This window comes from Coregonus clupeaformis, chromosome 33 (genome assembly GCF_020615455.1).
Source record: "Coregonus clupeaformis isolate EN_2021a chromosome 33, ASM2061545v1, whole genome shotgun sequence".
Classification (NCBI taxonomy): domain Eukaryota; kingdom Metazoa; phylum Chordata; class Actinopteri; order Salmoniformes; family Salmonidae; genus Coregonus; species Coregonus clupeaformis.
Genome location: NC_059224.1, coordinates 26,120,266 through 26,126,690, shown reverse-complemented (window position 1 = coordinate 26,126,690; position 6,425 = coordinate 26,120,266).

Genomic DNA, 6,425 nt, shown 5'->3' with positions numbered 1-6,425 from the left:
GTCTTAGGTATTGGGATGTATTGCAGGTGGATATTAACCACATAATCTGAGGGGCTATATACAGTGAGTTATGTTTAACTTTTCACCCTATACTATTAGGAAAGGTGCCACTACTACTAAGTACCGTGGTGAGGTTAAATGTGTTGGGCAACAGGGACACAGCTCTGTTTGTTGCTCAACCGCCCAAGGCTGATCTGAGAAAAACCCTACAAAAACAGGTATTTCCTACCTGTTACATCTGCAAGGGCTTAGTAACAATAGTTTTGATTTTCACTTGTCAGACCAAGAAAGAATCGTGTCAGGATGAAGCTGTCCCAGTTTATATGATGTCCCACTTTTTGAATTTCCGTCTTCTGTAACCTCTTTCGATATTTATCCAACATATTATCCAACACATGATACATTTCTGAAATCCTCAAGATGATAATATAACAACAAAGTGTGAATTTAATTGTCATTAGAGTACAATTAGGACTATATTAATGGTGTCGCAGTTTATCTAACCTGCTGTCCCAGTCAACGCTGTATACTGTACGCCGGCTCAATCGGAAATTACCTTTACATTTTAACATGGATCTTCCGCGATACTTGGGCAATATGGATTGAATCCAGCCCTTAATGTCGGCTCTGTATTGGTGTTGTAAAATCACAATAAGAAAGTGTTAATCTCCAGACAGTAAAATACAATAATCAGTTTAGCTGTCTCAAGAGAGGGCATCGCCGTAGTTCCTAAGGGTGAGAGATTGCTGTCTTGCTGCAGTACTGTGCAACATGATCATTAGGATTTGGCATTTGAGCAGTGGCATGTATTCATAGATGCCAAAGGAAGCTAGGCTTCCCCAAAAAATTTACCAAGAAAAAAATATAAAAATATTCAAAATAATTTATCTTTCGTCTCTCTGTGTTTCATAAATGTCCTTCAATTCACAAGAAGCTGAATGTATCTCACCGGAGAACGCATCCGAGTGAATGAATTAGTGCCCCTCTGTCTCTGTATGTGTAGCCCATTTATCTGATGCTGTCTGGTCAAAAAGAGTATGACATTGTTCCTGCCCTTAGCATTGAATGCAGGGGAATCCAGCGAGCATTTGTGACCCACTGCCTCAATTCGGTCTTATGTAGCAACATTTGAAATTCTGTTTTTTTACATTGGATAAAAGTAAAGACTCAGAGCTATAAAATGGAATATCATACACTGCAGTTGAGGATCAATGGGAAAATAGTTCTGCTTTGAAAGTTGATAAACTTGTAACCTCACTTTTGAGAAAATGGTCCTTGAATGTTTTGGTACACCAATTGGAGAGCTCTTCTTTGTCTGCACCTATTCAGTATTGTTCACACCCTCTTAAGCCTTAGCCCCACCCACCTCTTAAAGGATTCACATGTGAGGCCATGTGCTAAATAGAGTGACTAAGGTAGTGTAGTAAACAACCAAAGATTTTGAGACTAAATGTGGTGAAAGTAGTAGCCTACAATAAGTAAAATTAAACTTTATCTAGTCCTTTGCCTATAACCTAATCTGACTTTGAAAGTGTCCAGATAAAAATATGTTATAAATATTAGATAATGCTTACCCAGACACTTCTCTAAATGTATGGGTCATGTGAAAGTAATGCTATAACCATCCCCCAGCCACATCTAACTAAGTAGATGGGTCACTATTGTCTAGGCATGTACACATGTTCATGAAATACAATAGATGACCGTAATCACCGCCAGACACACCTGGCTAACTTGATGGGTCATGTAATCATTTTCTTGCGAAGTGGAGTCTTTTGTTAAAACATGTAGCTAGTTAGCTAGCTAGCTAAACAATTAACGCAATCCCAACCCATAGCTACAGCACAAACGGATTGTCATAGCTAGCCACTATGCATGAAGTGCTGGAGTATGAATCTGCAGGTAGCTAAAGCTAACCAACTAGGTTCAAGTAGGTGTAAACAGTACAGTGAAATAGTAACTTGCAGAGTGGAGTCTTTTGTTTAGACATGTAGCTAGCTAGCTAGCTAAACAATGAATCCATAATCCCAACTCATAACATTTCTACCCTGCATGAATCTACAGGTAGCTAAAGCTAACCAACTAGGTCCAACGTTAGCTAGCTAGCTAACATTAGGCTATAGCTAGCAATGCAAATGTCTTTCTGAGATACAAATAATATTTCTACACAGGTCATACACATAATATTGGCTAGCGAGCCAGCAAGCTAATGTTCGCTAGCTAGCTAACAGCACGCATTAACTTGCAATGAAAACAACTTTCTTACAAAATTATAAATGTATAATTTCTGAAAATGTAGCTAGACTCTTACCCGTATACATGGATGAATGCTTCACGACAGTGTGTCTTTTCCATTTGGTTTGTAGCTAGCTACAGCTTGTTTGGCCAGTTGTTGTGTCAAGTCACTCCGGTTCACACTGACCTTGTGCCGAAAAGTAGTCCATCACAACTTTCCCCCACTGATCTTTTTTGATAGCGCCTGCTAAATTCTGAGCAGCAATGTTGCTGAGAGCAGTAGCAACACTTTTGCAGATCCCCATGGTTAACATTATATCTTTCAAAAAAGCTACGGTAGCAAGGATTATCTACACATACTGAGCAGCTCATGTTATAGACATAAGCGTGCTACATGGCAGACCATTCTGAACTCATCTCTCAGCATGTCCAGCCCATCCTTTATCTCAGCCAATCATGGCTAGCAGGAATTATCCTCTTTGTCCGTGGCTAAACCAACTAGGCTCATAATTCAACAATTGTATTCATATTTACAGATGGCATACAACTTTGTTATTAAGGCACATTAAAGTTTACATGTTCCAGAAGGCATTTCTAATAATATAAAATGTTAAAATGCCTCTCCTGTGAAGTAGTGACATGCAACATATGCCTAGCTTATTGAAACAGGTCACATTTGGCCTCTCTTTGGTTAAATAAATATAGAATAGTAATAATAGCCAATCAGTTGAGCTAAACTGAGTGAGCTCAGCTGTGAATGATCCTGGCGCACCAAAAAAAAGTATCAAGGGAAGCCAGTTTGGATTTGGTGTCAGACCTCAGAAGCTAAACGTCATTGACAGAAAAAAACTTGAATTGTTGCATCTCGTTGTGTTATTGTCCTCTGGTGGCTAGCTAGCTAGCCAGCTAAAGTTGGCCCTTTCCTAAATTAGCCATGGATGGAGATAGGGATTTGGACTTGTGGTTTTAATTAATTCTCCATACTGGCCAATGATTATAATGGCGATTCTGATTCAACCATTAATTCATACATTGTTGTGCCCCTGGCCTCAGAGGATGGAGGTTCAATATGTACAGTGCTATGAAAAAGTATTTGCCCCCTTTCTAATTTTCTCTACTTTTGCATATTTGTGATACTGAATGGTATCAGATCTTCAACCAAAACCTAATATTAGATAAAGGGAACATAAGTGAACAAATAACACAACAATTACATATTTATTTCATAAACAAAGTTAATGCAACACCCAATTCCCTGTGTGAAAAAGTAATTGCCCCCTTACACTCATAACTGGTTGTGCCACCTTTAGCTGCAATGACTCCAACCAAATGCTTCCTGTAGTTGTTGATCAGTCTCTCACGTCGCCAGGCATTACTGGAACCATGTTGTCCAAAAAGTTATACTTTTGAATCATCTGTCCATAGAACGTTCTTCCAAGAGTCTTGATGATCATCCAGGTGCTTTTTGGCAAACTTGAGTCAACTTTTTGGACGAGATGGGTCCCATTATGCCTGGCAAAAACCAAACACTGCATTCCACTGCATTCCACAGTAAGAACATCATACCAAAGGTCAAGCATGGTGGTGGTGGTTTGATGGTTTGGGGATGCTTTGTTGCCTCAGGACTAGGACGACGTGCCTTAATAGAAGGAACCATGAATTCTGCTCTGTATCAGAGAATTCTACAGGAGAATGTCAGACCATCCGTCTGTGAGCTGAAGCTGAAGCGCAGCTGGGTCATGCAGCAAGACAATGATCCAAAACACACAATCAAGTCTACATGAAAATTGCTAAAAAGCAACAAATTGGAAGTTTTGGAATGGCCTAGTCAAAGTCCAGACCTAATCCCAATTTAGATGTTGTGGCAGGACTTGAAACGAGCAGTTCATGCTTGAAAACCCACACGTCACTGAGTTAAAGCAGTTCTGCATGGAAGAGTGGGCCAAAATTCCTCCACAGCGACGTGAGAGACTGATCGACAACTACAGGAAGCATTTGGTTGGAGTCATTGCAGCTAAACGTGGCACAACCAGTTATTGAGTGTAAGGGGGCAATTACTTTTTCACACAGGGGAATTGGGTGTTAAATGGAATAAATATGTAATTGTTGTGTTATTTGTTCACTTATGTTCCCTTTATCTAATATTAGGTTTTGGTTGAAGATCTGATAACATTCAGTATCACAAATATGCAAAAGTAGAGAAAATTTGAAAGGGTGCAAACACTTTTTTATAGCACTGTAGCTAGATGTAGAAGGCTAATGTTAACTAGCTAACGTTGCCCATGAATGGAAGTTAGGCTAGCGAGCAAGCATTTTAGCCAGGTAACCTAGGACAACAAAAAATATAACCGTGTACTGTCTGACAGAGTGATAGACCGTTTCATCAACATGAAAGAGAGGAGGATGGCATTGGCATTTCTCTACAAGTAGGGTGAGTCAACATGTTTTTCTACTTGCACGAACGCGCATGTACACACACACACACATAAACACGCACACATGCACACAGAAATCAGAACCACGGACAGCCACATCATATTTAGCTTACGTTGATTGGACTAAAATGTTTTTGGTATCTTTTAGTTGTCACTGTATTAGACTAAGCAGAGGTGATTTGGTGATGTTGAAATGTTGGAATTGAAATGGTGATGGAATAGTGGAGGCAGCTCCTGTTTGCGACTTGAGGTAACTCGCTGTGGTTCTAAATCAATAGTTTTTAGTGGTCCGAAAATGTCAGAAACATTAACTTGCTTGACCATGCTGTAGGTCATGTAACTGTCTGTTACTGTACATGCAATATGCTTTGTGGACTTCATTGGACAGAGGTTGCTATCCTGTTTTGTGATAAAACAAATGTGTGGTTGAATTTATTCTGCCACTATATCTTCATATTGCCTCGGCCTTTAGGCCTACTGAATATATCACGGTCGCAAGGCATATGAACTGACAGGTTATAGAGCAAACAACGCATAGGTTGTAATACTGCGTTATAATGTATTTTTTAAAATCTAATGCAATTAAAGTGCTGAGTAAACTTTTCTCTTAATCTCTGAAGCACCTCTATTTAACTGACATCACTTGCTAAACAACTCCCTGGCACTGACAACATAATATACAAGTGATTTTATAAAGCATTGCATGTTGTTGAGGTAACATTACCTTCAAATCGTTGCATTTTAAATGATTAATTCCTTCGCATTTATAACGCTGGAATATCCAAGAAATCTCGTAAAGGAAAAGCTTTGGCCAATTTCGGTCTTACAAGAAGCAGATGTGAGTTCTAGTTTCACCTAAGCTCCCTGGGCATACTATAGATCTGACCCTAAAGACCCATCTGTAATTTATGCCCAGATGGGAACTGTCTACAGAAGACATTTGTTTCCACCTCTCCATTTGTTAGATTTTCTGAAGGTACAGTATGTGTGAATTTTGTACGCGCAATACCTCTATTTTTCCAAGAAATTGTTCAAAAGAAAAGGAATTACCATGGTGCGTTCAGAGAAAATTGAGGGGCTTCTGCTTTATATCAGGTGGAAATTGTGTTGTGTGTAGAATTTGTCCTTCTTGATTTTCCCCTTGGGAAGGTTGGATGTACCACAGTAATCTAAAAGAAAACATTGCAAACAACACTGTAAACAATATGAGAGCAAAGTCGAGGAAATTGCAGTAACCGAAAGCCACAAATCATACATTAAGACATAGCCCATTATACATCGGAACAGAGTTATTTTCCTGTGAGCGGTGAGCACAGCCTTGTGGGAGAAGATTAGACAGGGCTGAGGGTGTAATCATGTTGAATCCAGCGGTCCTGCTGGCTTCTTCAGGCTGACAGAGCAACGGTCTGCAGGGAGCACAGAGAGGACAAGGTCCATCCCTGATCCCCAGAGCAATGCACGACCTGACCGTAAGGTGAACAGAGGAGAGGAGAGGGATGATGATTGGATGACAGCCACTCCTCTTCTGCTCCATACATGCTGGACAGGCTAGGGCGTTCAGCCAATGAGTTCCTCCATTGTAAGGCAGACATGCTGTACACACCACACACACACACACACTTCTTAGTCTGTGCCTAAATGGAACATTTCACAGGCAGATCTAAACTCAAGGGGGTTGATGGAAGATCACTGTAACAACTAAGGGACAGTGCAATAAAACCACAAGGATCTAGTGTATGTTGTCATGTAATAGCT